This window comes from Thalia democratica, chromosome 8 (assembly GCF_965202585.1).
Source record: "Thalia democratica chromosome 8, ktThaDemo2.hap1.1, whole genome shotgun sequence".
In the NCBI taxonomy this organism is placed as follows: domain Eukaryota; kingdom Metazoa; phylum Chordata; class Thaliacea; order Salpida; family Salpidae; genus Thalia; species Thalia democratica.
In genome coordinates, this window is record NC_139172.1 from 38,872,486 (window position 1) to 38,889,759 (window position 17,274).

General features: G+C 22.6%; 1 long non-coding RNA gene across 1 annotated transcript; it reads left to right on the forward strand.

Annotated features, from left to right (window-relative positions):
• Nucleotides 1–927: 927 nt before the first annotated feature.
• Nucleotides 928–3,079, forward strand: LOC145843350 (uncharacterized). Its single transcript, XR_014370226.1, has 3 exons — nt 928–1,039; nt 2,572–2,685; nt 2,999–3,079. It is a non-coding gene; the product is annotated as an uncharacterized LOC145843350 (long non-coding RNA).
• The last annotated feature ends 14,195 nt before the right edge of the window (nt 3,080–17,274 follow it).

Below are 17,274 nucleotides of genomic sequence, written 5' to 3' on the forward strand. Positions count from 1 at the left end.
CAATTTGACAAAGAAAATCTATCATATAAATAAAATTTTTTTGTCATCATCAAAAGATACATTTAATATAACTTTACAGCATCTTTAAAATGTTGTTGTACTATTTAACACAGTGTCTTTTATAGAAATTAATTTTAAACTAAAAATAGACCTAAAAATGTTTACTTTTAAAACCCTTGAAGAAATTTGGAAAACCTGGAAAAAATTTTGAAAAAACGAGTGGCAACCCTGTAGTTATTATAGCTGTTAATTTAAGTTGTGTTATTTTTACGTCATTTGGATATAATTTAGGTGTTTTATTGTAATCTATAATTAAATTATATTAGTTTTATGTTTAACTCCTACAACTTTTTATCAAAATTTCAATATAGTTTAAAAATACACCAAAAAAACTGTTTTTAAAAAAATCTGGAGTTTGACAATTTAGGCAAAAAAAACCTGGAAAAACCTGGAGTTTGAGAAAATTTGAAAAAAACTGGAAAAACTTGGAATTATTAACTAAAATTACTTTTATACTTTAAATTTTAAACAAATTGTACATGAAAATTAAAAACTTTTATTTGACACAATAAATCTACCATTTAAATACATTATTTTTTGTCATCATCAAACATATTTATATTAAAAAACACACTTGAAGTAGCTTTACATTTTAGTGCATTTATGCTGTTTAACACAGTTTTTACCTTAAACTTAAGTTTAGACTAAAATTAGATTCATAAACAAGTACTTAAAAAAAACCTGGAATAAATTTTAAAAACCTGGAGAAAACTGCCAAAAGTCTGTGGCAACCCTGTGTTGACTATGTGTCTTTTTGTAATGAATACTAACAGTTTTTTTTTTAATATAGTAATTAGTTTTTAAGTTACTTATTAAAATATACCATAAAGACCTGCTTCTCTCTAGGTAAGAACAGTAGAAGTCTTTCTAGAAGATCCACAACCATTAGAGGGTTTACCACCTATAGATGTTTCAATACCCAAAAAACAAAAATATAAGAAGTATCTGAAATCGTGGAAATCGGTTTTTGGGTTCAAAGGTATGTTTATCAGTGCTTAAGTTTAGTAATTTTAATGTATAATACAAAGTTAAGTGTTTATTTCTTACAAGTCAGAAACTAAAAATTTTCGATATTTTTCTACAAATATGCAATACCTAGCCTTTGTTTTTTTAACATTTTACTAGAAAGAAATTCTAAAGCTATTTTTAAAGCATATTTAAGCTGTTTACTTTTTGCTTTAATAATTAATTATTTTTACTTTATATTTTATTTTGATGTTTAATAAATAATTATTATTTATGAAAATTCTTATTTACTTTGTACTTAACAAATATTTATTCTTTTGTACTTTTAAATATTTTTATCTTAAAACTAAAGTTGACTTAACTGTTTTTCATACCTAATTCAGTTTGGTTATTCAAAAACTTAGTAAAACATCTCTCAGTTCATTATCAGTAAAACATCAGTTAAACATTATTAAACACATATTTGAACACTTAATTGGTTTTTATATATATTTAAATTATGAAAAAAAAAACGTATTTGTAAATTTATATAAAAGCTTGCTTTAATTACAACAACAGCACTGATGATTTTAATCATTAAAAAAAATACCATAAGGAGTAATTCACTTTTATTCAGTATTTGGTCTCGTATTTTGCATTATTAAATAACCTACCGGTTGTTTATTATGTACTATTTTCTTTTTAGAAACAAATTACATATCATAAATTAACTGTTTTTTTTTTTGTTTTTCAAGAGTATATTCTTGTTTTTGAAAGAGAAAATAACACTAAACATGAAAAGCGAAAGACAAACCATATGCATTATTAACAAAATAATTTTTAGCAAAATTTTAAACCAACCAAATATTATAACTAAGTTAAATTTATGACACAAACAGGAGTAGTAAAAAACTTTTTCTAACGATTTAAAATAATTTTCTAATATTTTGAAACATCTTTCTAAAATAAACTTTTCTAAACTTTCTAACATTTTTAAAATTAACAAGCACAGCATATTTTTCAAATTCAGCTGAACGTAAAATTAACTGTACTACTACTTTGTCATAAATATTATAAAAAAATCAAAATTTAAATTTCTGTTTACATTTGTAATAAACTTTAGCTTACTTAGGAGTACATAAAGTTTTTTATTTCATGTACAAAACAGCTGTCTGATCTATTGTTTTTATATAATTAGAAAAATATTCTTCTATATATGTATATACATATATAGAACTAAAATGCACAAAATAAACCTTTGCTTGGGACAGCTGTTTCTAAGATAAACAATGATTTGCATGCTGAACGTATTGGTAATTTGCTTAACCATGGCTGTATGCAATTTACTATGTTTTTTATGCACAAAGTTTTAAAAAGTTTAGTTTTAAATAACTATTCACTTAATATAAATTAACATCAACAACTTTTTATTATGCATATTTTATATCAGTCAAAGTTAGTATAAAAGTTTTTTTTATATTGTAATAAATTAGATCTATACAAAAATATTAATGTAAAGCAAGACAGCACTTTTACTTTTTTTGTTAATAAGTATTTTTGTAAAAGGTCAACGAAGTTAACATTATTCTTCAAAGAGGTAAAGTAGAACATTTTCATTTGAGATATGCAATTAACAGACTTAAAGAGATCTCAAAAAAATCATTTACATACCAAACTCAAGTAAGTGAAGTTTGGATGATTTTAAAGACTTAAATTGTATTTTAGCTATTATTTAATCTGTATAAACTCAACTTGATTATAAAAACACTTTAGCATAAATTTATTTTTTAATTGATTTATGAACGCAAACATGATATTCATTGTATCAAACATAATTAACATGTTTTGTATGAGCTAGTTGTATTAAAATTAGAAAATGTTTTTCATGTATTTACTTAAAATTAATGAAATTTATTGTTTATATGTTGAATTGATTTTTAGATAATGTTATAAATTAAGTTTAAAATAATAATTTTAACTAATTATTTTATAGCTACTCTTTTGAATGAACCTAAATATCGTACTGAAGTCAAAGAGGAGTATAAAAGTGTAGCGTTTTCTAACAAAGCAAAGGTTAAGCTTCGTAAAAGTTCTTGTGTATATTCAACTTAATTTGTTAATATCTAAACATAACAGTTTATTTGTTGTTTGTAAAGAGAATGTATAACATTCCATATTATCAATATCTTATTTTATATCTACTTCTACACTAATACACGATGAAAAAATATGAACACGCAATTTATTACAATAAAAGTAAAGTATTCAATAATTTTTGTTATATTTTAGTCTTCATTAATTAGTTGCTATACATTCTTCAATTTGTTATAAAGTTTTATAACATGTATTTTAATCGTAAGTTTAATTGATTAAAAATTTTATTTTGAGGTTAAGTGACAATTGACTAAAGGACTAAATATTAAAAAACAATTTTTATGTTAATTAAAACTGTTTCTTATTAGAATTAGAAATAAACTAGATTAATGATACTTAAAATTTTTGGTTAACTTATCTACTTATACATTTCAATGTTTTTAAAAACATTCTTTTAAATGTAGTGTAAAATGTATAATATTGCTTTTAATAACAAACACTGGTTTGATTTTAAATTTATTATTTGTATCTTTTCAAAATTTTAACCATAGCTTGTTTTTTACAGGTCAAATACATTTTTATAACATTTGTTCAAACCTTTATCAGTGAAGTAGATAGCAGAATGCCAAAAAGTTTGGATTTTATAGCTCAATATGATGTTGTAAACCATGTTAGTTGTTTATTAATATTTTATTACTCGAGATGTTGTTAGTATTTGATAAATAAGACAAATTGAAACAAAAATAAAAGTTTTAATTTTTTTAGGCGTTAAAAAATAGGACACCAGATATTGAACGTTTTATACAACATGAAAAAATTAAACAGTTATTTGATAATAATGATAGAGAAACGATTATACAACAATATAGAAGTCTGCCTCAAAATTATCAAACAAATTTTGGTTAGCTAATAGAAGACACTGTTAATATTACCTACTTACTTACGTTTTAAAGGTTTTAATCATTTCCTAAAAATGTTAGATTTTTGTATAATACATTTTAAAACGACATAATTTTTGTTAAATAAAATAGTAACATGCTTATACTAGAATACATTTTCATATACATTTTATGAAAGATAAATACTTAGTTTTTTTATAAACTTTTATATTTACAGAAAAAGCTACAGATGTGAAACTTTGGATAAGTAATCCTAACCAATACGCACACCTCTCTAAGTTAATGCTGAAAAGGTGCACAATCCGTTTTAGCAATGCTCAAATTAAACTTGATTTTTTAGTGATGAATTACACAAAAATAAGCGACAATATTAATGAGTAATGCCTTGCTAAACGCCTTAATGGTAATAAGGTATGCAAATTATAAAATATTTAGTTTTATGTTATAAAATGTTTTACCATAATAATAATAATATAGTAAGTTTTGACAACTTAGAGTTTAAAAAATATACAATTTTACCACATCTGTTAAGAAATACTATTTTTGGAAGACTTTTAGATCCTCATAGTTACATATTTAATTTTTGTTATAAATTTATAAACAATTTTTTAACAACAATGAATCTATTAGAAGATTTTAGTTGTAAATGGTGAAAAAAACAAATGGACATGAAATATATTGAGTTTTTATTTAGTTATCCTAAACTAAACGTAGTAAATTATAAATAGTTTTATTTAATTAAACAAAATATTTTCATATACGTTTTTATAAATGTTTCAATTTTTTTAAGTTGAATCATTAATTTTAAATTAAGAATAAAAATCAAAGTTTCTACATTTGTTTTAAAAATAAAATATAAAAGTTTTTTGTTTTTGTTAGATCTATTATAGTATTTTGATAATCTATTTGTTCAAATCTTATTCCTTAATATAATACTATTTCAATATACAGATTTTAATACAAAGATGGATCAGTATAAGGTTTTTTAAAATCTTCAGCTTTTCATTTGTTATTATAGAAGTAAAAACTATACTTAAAAAAGTAGTTGTTATGTACAAAATATCTTAAGATACTTCAATTCTTCAATTAAGTATTAAGCAAGATGATTATAAATAATAACTTATCTTAGATCGACCTGCTAACGCATGGATGTATGCTGTAAATCGTTTCCACTATCCAAAACCCTAATATATGAAGTTTGAAAATCTAGTTTATATAAGAACAAAAGCCACAATGTTAGGAAATTGTTGACGGAGGAAGAATATAAAGAGTTTAAACCTTCTAGTAAGACAATGTTTGCAGCTAACAAATTAATATAAACTATTTTTAACCAAAATCAAACAACTATATATATAAAAAATATTAACAATTTTTTGATATTACTTAAGTTAAACTTCAGATTCTTCAAAAGAAATTGCTGTTTTAAGAATGTACGTTATAATAGCTATAAAATAGCTTTTTTCAAAGCTCGTTCTGTTGTTTTAGTTTTCTTAGTATTGTTAAAATATTTTTTTTATTAAGTGTAATACTTAATAATAGAATCTGATTTCAAACCATAGTAAACTAATACAGTTTTTGTACTTACAATAACTAATGTAATAATTGTTGAACATTAGAACTTTCCACTATTTATATGTAGTTAAAAACATAAAAAGCTTTTGTTCTTTTATATTTTAAACTTAGAACTTTTGAAAATATTTTTGTCATAAACGTTTTACAACTATTTCTTAACTCTGTGTTTTCTTTTAAACGTTCATTTAATCTGTCTTAAGTTTTTTTAGCAAACTAACTTTGGCTTAAGGTCGAATATATTTTTATTATAAATTTTAAGCAGTAAAACTTTTTGCTTTTTATCAAAAAAGAAATCAAATTAAACGTATTAGTTTTTCATTAGGTTTATTTAAAAGATATATGCAAATCTAATTTTATTTGTTGAAATGTCTCAGTTTCCAGCTTTTTCATAAAAGCAATTTAAATCATAGCATTCTAAAATGTTCTTATGTTGTACAATTGTTCTTTTATTAATAAACACTTTCGATTTAACTCAAGTTAGTTATCTTTAAATCATAAAAGGATGTAGAGTAAATTAGTTAGTTATAACATAACTTTTTACTCAATTAAAAATTTAATTTGAATTTATACTTTTAATTTTTTCACATTTTTCCATTTTATCACAAACTTTGAGGGTTTAATAGTTTAATGTCAAAATAAAGTGCTACAAATTTATATGTTTTATTTATATTAGATAAATATATATTTATTGTTAGGAACAACTACGAAATAATTACAAACAATACTTTTGAATAATTCAAAATCGAAATAATAAAAAAATACTAGTTAATAAGTAATAGCTTTAAAATTGATTTTATCTCTTAAGCTTGATTTTTCTATTAAAAAATTCTATGTTAATTGAAAAATTTTCCTTTAAATGTTTTTATTTATAGCTTTTTTTAACATTATTGCTACAATTTATATAAAAACTATACTACTAACTTATTCGAGTAACAAGCCAGTCGCGGATCATCATGTAATAACCTTTAGTAGAATTTGCTTGTATGAGTTTTTAAAGCAAATTTTTAATTGTGTTAAGTTGAGTGTCACAGAATGTTTGTTTACATTAGCACAATAATTCTAGTATTTAATTTATAAAGCATACAAAAGTTGAATAAAATGAGTTTCACGTGTTTTTCATTTGAAATGAAAGTTTATTTGAATTAAAATTTATTTATAATAAGTTTAAGTAGTTTTCTTAATAAGCATAAGAATCAACTTAACTTTTAATTTTGATAGTAATAAATAAAAATACATCTGTAGTAAAATTGTTTATACCTTTTAATATTTAGTACAATTGTTTAAATATTAGTTTCTTGTATACTAGAGAATTTAAATATTTATAAAAGAGGATACAACAAAATAATAGATAAATTAATAAATACTTATTCAAAGTATTAAATAAACTGCAAAGTTACGGAGGAAAATAAATTTATTATTAAAAAGTAGTTTTATATTTTTTAAAGCTTTAGGCTGAAAAATAATAATTTAAACTGTACTTATACCTTTTTGGAAGACTTATTTTTAAATAATTTGTAAAATATTACAATTAACTGTTGTCATTTAACAAACGGGTTGTTAAAATAATGAAGTACGTTGTTAAACAAACATCTATTTTAATTACCCTAATAATAAAGTTATTAAAACAAAAATTTAAAACTCTAAATTTTGAAGTTTATTTGAAGTAATAGAAAAGAACTAGCTATCATTTGAAAAGTTAACTTACTATTTTTAAACTTTAAACCAAAGAGAATAAGTCGAGCGCGCTCAAGCGTACCATTTTCTAATTACTCTCTTTTACTTTTGTAGTTATCTCTTCAGCGCTAAAAGCGTGTTTTTATTCTTTGATGGTTTTAAATTAAAGAGGATAATGTGAGCGCTTTAAGCGTACTATTTATTTATCTGTTTTGTTCCTTAATTTTTTATAGATTTCTCTCCGGTGCTCAAAGTGTGTTTTTTATTTGAAGGCTTAAAAATTAAGTTAGAAACTCGAGCGCGCTGAAACATACCATTTATTTTACTTTTTAATTTCTTTTGTTTTTATAGTTGTATCTCAAGCGCAAAAAGCTTGTTATAACTGTATTGTAAGCTTTGTTTTTTTAAAAAAAAGTTTAACATTAAAAAAAGAAACGAGTTCAAAACATTAAAAAAGACTTTACTTCAATACAACTTTAACACTAAACTTTAAAAGCTTTAGTATTTTATTTAACACACTTTGATTAGACATTATTTAAAGTTTTTAATTTAATTTATAATCTTTAAATAATATTTATTTATTACTAAAAAAGATTTTTTTGTACCCGAGTTTGTCCGAAGTAATTTTGTTAAGACTTTTGCTTATAATGAGTTTAACAAAACATTTCATTAACAAAGACTAGTTTTTGGGCACTCAGGGTGACTTTTTATTTTCAAATAGTAGCAACCTAGAGACCTGACATCCAAATAAAAGTATATTTTTAGTAGAAACAAATTATAGCAAAAATTTTAAAATCGAAAAGTAAAATATTTCAAAATAATTAATTTGATATTTTTTGAGGTAGAGAGAAGTATCAAGCTGATATTAACAACAGCTAAATAAATAAAATGCTGCTGATTAATTGATGCAAAGTTTAAATATTTATTACAATTACAACTTGTTGTTTCTACATAGTTATATAAAAAAAATAGAACAATGGACAACTTAGCTTTCAAAATAACTAATTTAAAGTGTAAACAATTTCTTTTTTAAGTCAAAAAAATATGAAAAAAAAATAATTGAAGTTTTTACAAAAGACTTCAACTTCAACTTAATTTGTTGAAAAGTTAAAAAAAAACCAACAAAAAGTAATTTTTATATATGTAGAAATGTAACCTAAAAGCATAATTTAAAAATTTTTTGCCAACTTTTATAATTATTTTTGTTTAACATATAAATGCAAAACAAAAACATACAGCTTTTAAAACACTTTTTAATGCTTTCTATGAAGTTTTAATTTGTTAACAAAATTTTCACGGTAGAAAATAATAAACTTTTTAAAACAAATCAGTTTCACTATCTAAATTAATAATCTGTTATATCAATAATAAACTTGATCAAAGTAGTTACAACAGTTGTAAAATAATAAATACGATACTTTTTACAATTTAAACACATGATATTTATATCTATGTATGTTTATAAGAAAACTTTTTTAAATTTGATTATACTTTAATTATTGATAAACCAAACTACAGTATATAACTATTTATACATTTTAAACATGTTGTCCTATGTACTTCACTGTTGTTAAAAATTGAAATCATTCTTCTTTCTGCTATCATTCCACTGTAGCCTACAGTTGCCAGAATTTTATAGCTATTTTTGCCCTTATATAATTTTCAATGAAAACTTGACATACAAAATATTTTAACCGTTTGGTATCTCACAAGAGCTAAGTTTGACTTACTTTGAATATCAATGAATGCTTAGCTTACTATTAAAAAGTTATAGTATAGTGCTTTTCTCACAAATTTAAAGTTTATGAAAGTAAACTTTTTCATGACTAAATACTTAAACTAAAGCCTTTGCATCAGAGCAGAGCAACTTCCTATACTGTTTTTTAGGTGATTGAAAAGCTACTTTCAAAAATTATAATTTTTTGTTTATAAAACTAATAATTATTTCTAAATGGAGAATTTTGTGAGTTCGCACATTCGGTTAAATGTGCAAGTTATGAGTTTGCACTGCTGCTTAAGTTTGCATTTTAAGAAATTGTGTTAATAGTATTTTTTATATTTTTTGCTAAGTAAATTAAACTTGAAAACTTTTTTTAAATGTAGTTATTTTTAATTCATTAACTTCTATTTAACATACTTGAACGAAATATATTAAAAAATATTATGATACAATGCAAAAACTACATTAACATTAAATGGTCTAATCAACAAAAACCATTCGCTAGTTTGCAGTTTTAGCGATATTTTAAAACTAAATTTATATAAGTAATCAATACTAATGCTTTTAAAAACAAAAAAATCCCTAAATACTTTTGTTTCTTTATTAAAAACTTACCTTATTTGTAATAAATATTGCATTCAATGTTTACATTTTTATCAATACCTAAACTATTTTACATTACCTTTAACATTTATAAGCTCTCAGTAAAAAAAATAAGGCTTTTTCATAATTAACATTTTTATAACATGTGAAAGTCATGTAAAAGTTTTAAATGGTTAACTTTTAAAAAAATTGTAAATTAACCCTATAGACAGTAAAATATATTTAACAACAACAGTATACATAGAAGAATTTTTATTTAAATTTAAGCTGGTCTTATAATATTTTTTGTTCATCATAACAATGAAAAATATAAGGATTAAAGCTATTGAAAAAGAAAATAGATACTTTTATTGGTACTTATTAAAACTGAATCATAGAAAATAGAATTTCCGATTAACGATTATTTTTTATTGATTATTTTTTAGATTTGAAAAAAAAAATTCAAATTTTATAAGTTAATTTACAGAAAACGCTTTAAAAAGAATAATAAAAACTAAAGCTTTTTTACAAATAAAAATCAAAGAAAAAGTAAATGTCAATATATAAACTGAAAAAGTTAAGAAACAGTTTATTATTTGTAACTTAGCAAAACTAAAAGTGTGAATACACCCTAAAAACAGTAAAATCTATTTATTAATGAAAGATACATATAAGCTTTATTTTTAATTTGAAGCTGGTCTTATAATCCTTTATGTTCATCATAAAAATGAGAAAACATATGGATTAAAGCTATTTTAAAAATTACTTACATTGGTATTTATTAAAATTATTTTAAAAATATATATGCTATTTACATTCTTGTTCTAATAGTTTTATGTCATTAGCTAAGTGAAAATGAAAAAAAATTGATTAAGAATAGTATCTACACTGGTGTTCATAATAGTTAAATTTTAATCAAAATGTAGAGCTTAAAATTATAGTTTTAAAAATTGAATTAAAAACTTTCAGTGTGTAATAAAAAAACTAACTTTTATCCATAATTTTTAAAATAAATAAAATCGATGGGAAGATATGGCTTAAAATACTTTTTACACTCATATAAAATTGAATATCAAAAACTACAACATTAATTGAAAGATTACACACTTAACCTCTAATGTACAAGGTAAAAAAATTAATTAGTTTAAAGCATTCATATATTACCAATGATGTAACAAAAAACAGAGATTTATAAAAAAAACAAATTTAATATTAAATGTTTTAAAACATTACATGAGCTTACTTATAAACAATAATTAACAATAAGCTATGTTCCTTTAATCTAATTAATTTAAAATTTAATACATAACATTTTTGATCATATAGTATATATGAATTCCGTTTTACAAGTTTTTTTTCTTCTGAGATTAAAAAATTAAACTACATGTTTCAAATAACTTACTACAATACAACTTTCAAATAAGTTTTAAATAACTTAGCTTTAAAATGCATTTTATATTGCAAGCTTGAGTAATTTTGTTTGTTCTACATAAATATGAAAATCAATTAAAACAAAGCATTTTGAAATCAATTTTTAAACATAAACTTATTTAAATGTAGTTTAATAAAAATAAGTATAAAAAACACAAAATAATAACCTTTTTGTCGATATTTAAGTTGACTTAAAAAGTAAAGAAACTTTTAATGCAATCAAAAACTAAATTGCTTTAAACAGTTACTTTTTTTTAGAGTCACCTACTTCTTTAAAAAAGCTTAAAGTAGCATCAAAGTTAAAAGAAAATTCACACAAGAAGGAACTTTCTTTTGAAAATTTTACCTTTTCAACATAAAATTATATAAAAATGTTCGTTAAAGTGTTGTATGTTTGATTTGTTATTAACATGTAGAAAACAAAAACAGCAAAAATATATCTTTTTGTTCAATTTAAAGTAGATTAACACACTCTTATAATTTAATACAACAAAAAAATAGAACTAAACAGGAGATTTTAAGCACATTTTAAGTAAAAAACAATACTTTATCTAATTGTTAAGACTTTTACACAAATAAGTGATTGATAAAACTATAATTCTAATAAAATGATAAAACAATAGAGGAACATGTTCTTTGTTTAAAAATAAATTAAGTTTAACTTTTTAGAAAAAAACTGTGAGTGATAAAACTACAAATATGTACTAAACTAATAAGTAAAAAACATCTATAAAAAGTTTTCATTTCCTAAAAACTCAGATGAAATAAAACACTAAGAACAAACTATTTCAATATATCAAGCATACCTAGCTCTGAAGTTTGTGATTTTACACTTAAATCTTAATAAAGATTGAAAAACCTCTAGGAAACTTAACAACTTATTCATAATAATACATACTGTTATCTTAAATTACAAGACATGTATAAAGGTAATTTAAAATTTTTTTACAGAGTTTAAAATTTTAGCTTAACCATTTAAAATGCTTTTAGCATTAAAACATATTCAAAAAAAACAAGTTTCAAACCTCTTGAATTATATTATTCGGTAGTTGAAGCATCTAATGTGGGTCTGCTGTTTTTTGAATTGAACTTTTTAATTTCGGACAAAGAAGCTAATTTGAGGTTTCTATCCAACCACTTTCATTGGTAGTATTTTTCATATCAACCTACAGAATATAAAAAGTAGTTATGCTCCCTTTAATATATATATACTGATTATGAAAAGTGCATGAACAAGGGCATTCAAGTAGACCAACCAAAGTCAAAAATAAAAGTCAAGCTATATACAATTTATTCATATAATTTTTGAACTTGTGATTAAAGAGATTTTGATAATAATGTTTAAATGTTCGAGATGATCAACAGAACTAGAATTGACTATTTTCTAAAATTATTTCATAAGAAAAGCGTTACAATTTATATGTATAATTTTTGTAGCTTGTTTTACTTAATTTGCTTTAAACAACTTTTACTGCTTTTTAATTTTGAGTAAATTTACAATTTACAATAATAAGGGTTTTTTGTAAAAAAAACTGTTACTTGGTTAAACCCATTCATATTACAAAAGACTCTAAAAATAATTTTCAAAATGATTACAAATAAATAATAATTATATATAATATTATTACAAATTTATAAATTAAAAACTGAAAAATTAAATATGAAATTAAAACTTTTATACTAAATAACTAGAAGAACTTAATTAAATTCTAAAAAAATAACTCTTTACAAGCAGAACCAATATTACATAATGTTAATAAATTTGGTATATAAAAAATAGTTACAACTTTTGGATGCTTACCAAAATAGCTGATTTCGCCAGCCTTAACAGTAGCCTTGTCAACAAAAAGGAAATTATAAGTCATCTCCAATTTTCTTTTTGAGTAATCCTTGCACATGGGCCAAAGGTCTTGTTTTATTACAGCTGTGCACTCAGTACGCCTCAAAGGAGCAGCTGCTTATGCCCAGTATTGCCTCAAGCATCTTAGCTCGAGTTTTAACATGTATTACAGCTATTGTGAATGATGAGGGAGCCTAAAGTAGATTTGTTTTTAAGCCTCCACTACAAATAATTGATTGTAACTTAATAGTAATTATAATTTCAGAAATTTACCTAAATTCTCTTTATTAAAATTAAAAAAAGTCATACTACAAAAACTTTTGTGAAAAAGTCTTAGAGGCCAAAAAAAATCAGTAAGTTTAAAAAATGATCTTTGCTCTTTTTCCAAGTATACTTATAATTTAATTAATTTAAATTTAACTTACTTTTCTGAATTTAGTTTTTATATTCTAAGTTTAATTAATTTTGTGTTTACAAATTAAGCAACAATTACAACACTGTTACATAATTAATTTACAAAAATATTTTTAGAGTACTTCAAAGTTTCTGTAGGGTGAGGTTTGATTCACATTTAATAAACTTTTAATAAATAAAAATTCATATATGTCGAATGAACACTCATAGTTAATAACACCATATTACAGAAGGCGCATTCAACTAACGCAGTTTTACAAATGTACAAAAAATAACTTTAAATAATAGCTATATTTTTATGAAATGTTTTTAGCTCAAATTAATTAAAACTACCATTTGTTAAATGCTTGCTACTTATAGCATGGTGCATTAGAGTAAAACTTTTAGTATTTCAGTAATATTTAAAACCCATCAATTATTTTGTAAGAATAAATAAATTACACATATAATCTGTCCATACTATTTATAGGTTTTGTTTATGTCTGTACAGTTTATTGTTATGTTTATTATATTCTATAACTTTTACTTAGAAAAATAAGTGAACAAACTAAAAAGCATCTAGAAATTTATCAAACTATACAATTATCTGCTGAAAAATATGCATGCAGTTATAAAAATTAAAACAAAACATTCATGCTCATGCATTTCTCTTTTATCAAAATTTATTTCATATAAACCTGCTTGCTTTTGATGTAACAATCAAGATTAAAAAAAATATTTTAAGAATTTAAACAAATTTTAACATTTCATAGCATAACATTTGTTTCAAATCAACCTGCTTGCTTTTAATGTATCAACCACTTTTCTTTAAAAAAATTTAGTTTTTTTTTTAAAGAATTTAAACAAGTAGAACAACAAAAAACAACATGTAATTCATAAACAAATTTAACAGGGAAGCTGAATATTGACATATTTGATATCCGTTCTGAGTACAGATATTGAAAGTACACAGTCTAGTTTTAGACTAAAGTTAAGGTTAAAAACTGTGTTAAGTAGTATAACAACATTAAAAAGATTCAGTTAAGCTACTTCAAATGTGTTAAAAAAAACATTATGAGAGATTCTTCATGTCAAACCAAAATTTTACTACTTAATATGTAAAAATTGTTAACAATTACAGGTTTTCTAGTAATTTGTTTTGAATATTCAAGGTTTTTCCAGGATTCTAGATTTTTTTACCACTCTGTCAAAAGTTTATCTTTATGTTTTACATTTTCTATAATAATTCATTAGTTGGGTCTGTTTTACATTCCATACCACTTGTTAAAATATTTTTAATAAACAGGGTATCCAGTGAAAATTTGAAAAAAATTCTCCCTGGTTATCTGATTTCGTTCTAAATTTTAGTTTTTAAGTACAAGTTTAGTTGTTTTTTTTAAGTTTAAAATTAAACTAAAGGTAAAAAATAATGAAAACATTCTATACAGCTACTTGATATAATGGGTTTTTTATTAAACAAAAATATGAAAAATATTTAAACATATTATCAGTATATAATAGTTCATTTTATAAAGAACTTGTTTAAATTTTTAGTTTAAAATTCAAGGTAAAATGGGGAACTAAATAAGTTTTCTTTTAAAAATTTTTGAGAAATTTTTATAAAGTGTGTTGTACCTTTATACAGGGTTGCCACTTGTTTTTAAATTTTTTTTCCAGGTTTTCCAAATTTCTTCCAGGTTTTTAAAAGTAAACACTTTTAGTTTTAAGTTAATTTTTATATAAGAAACTGTGTTAAATAGTATAAAAACTTTGAAAAAAAACTGTAAAGTTACTCTAAATGTGTATTTTTATAAAAAAAATTTTGATGATAACAAAAAAAATTTACTTATATGATAGATTTTTTGTGTCAAACTGAAATTTTACTACTGAATATATCAAAATTATGAAAAATTCCAGGTTTTTCCAGGTTTTTTGATCAAAATTCCAGGTTTTTTTCAAAATTTCTCAAATTCCAGGTTTTTTTTGCCTAAATTGTCCGATTCCAGGTTATTCCAGGTTTCCAGGTATAGTGGCAACCCTGTTTATAATCAAATTGAAAAGTATTTCAAAAAACAGTGTAAAATTAAGTGCAGGAGCACAAATATAGAAAACGAATATAATATGACAAAGTGTTAGTAGCCTCCTAAAACAGATCAAACTTATTTTTAGTCTGGAACTATTAAAAAAATCATCAAAGTAAATTGTATATATAAAAATATAACAGCTAGTCCAACACTATGCAAAATTAAATTTATTGTTTTAATCAATATTTTCCAATCACCATATAAAACAACAAACCGAACAAAACAGTTGAAAATGTTTCAAAATGACATTAAAAAATCAAGAAGTGATTCTTGTAATTATTTTGAAAATAATTTAAGGGCATGGGGCATATAATCATAAAACATTTTTTTTCACAATTTGATCTTATTTTATATATTTTTACTAAGCTACAAAATGCTTTTTACAGCTTTTAAAAATTCAAAATAATTTTTGAGATATAGCCAGTCAAAGTAAGAGGCAAAAATAGGTTCCTTACAGGAGTTGCAGACTAAAACTGCAAAAATAGATTATTTCACTAAATATTTAACTTCTCCTCCGTTTTTTGAGATTAGGTATTTTAAAAGTCTGGGCCAGAGAGAACCTTGTATACACTAAACACATTTAACTTTGATTATAAAAACTAAAATGTGCAATATTGTATCTACAGGTAGAATTTAAAAAACAAATTTACCACTTCTGTATCAAAACAGATCCTTTCTATTTTATTTATAAAAATATCCTTTAAAGATTATCCTTTTGAAACAGTTAGTATTTTATAATCTTAAACTAATATATCTACCAAAAATTCAACTTCACAAACTTCATACAAATTTTGTCTTAAATATAAGTCTATTAGCAACCAGAGAAAAAGCACATTTTCAATTTATAACTTAAAATTTATTAAAAAAAGAAAAAGAAAACATGTGAGGCTCACAACTAAGGTCAATGGATTGGTGTGCAGAAGGACCTTTCAGTCATGGGCTGCGCACCATTTGCTTGTGACTAATACTTTGAGCTAAATTTAAAAACAATAATAATAAGTAAAAAATAACCAAAAAACTTAATAACTATTTATACATACAATAAAAAAATGGAAAGCTCTTTTTTTAACCTATTACTGCCAATATAGACCATGGAAATTATAGTCTACCATGGGCTATATTTTCTGTACTGTCTCCTACCCTGTCTCCACACTGTCTCCTACCCTAAATTTTGATTTTTACATCATTTCAATTTTACTTTTCCCTTTCTACAAGAGCAACCAAAAAAATGCAATAAATAACTCAAAAATAAATAAAAGGAAAGAATTAGTAAATTCACTACAATAAAATGTTTAGTATAATCATAATACTTAAGAGCACCATGTATTTCAAATATTGTCTAGAAAAATTTTGTATATGTAGGTAAAAATTTTAAATATTTGCTTAACTGTTTTATTGATTTGTAAACTTGAATAAAACAATTAACATGTCCAACCAGCATAAAGTTTGTTTTAATTTAAGTAAATTATATGAATAACGTAAAAAAATGTCTAAGTGCAAAAAAGAGTTAAAAAATTTGCTTTTTCACATTGCTATGTTTACTTATAGAACAATATTCTGGAAATTTTAGTTTGAAGTTTATAAAGTTAATTTTTAAGATATATATGTATTTAATGAAATGATAAAACACTTTCTATCAAAAGGAATAGACATTTTTTTAACTAATATACTATGAATTGAGCTGTTTGATTTTTTCTATATGGTGAATAAATATTAGTCTCAAACTCTACTCCTTATTTTATTCAAACAATGAAATTATTTTAATTATCTTAAACTAACAAACAAGATTATTATCAACTTAACCTTTTTAATGACAGTTTTTAATAAGATTTCTAAATATTTTTTAAGGAAAGAACTGATTGTAATAATTTTACTTTTATCATTCAACAAGCTTAAAGCTGAAATTTAAGTTAATTTAAAACTTATTTTGACAAAAAATTTCATTTTCATACATTAATTTCAGTTTACTAATTGTTTATG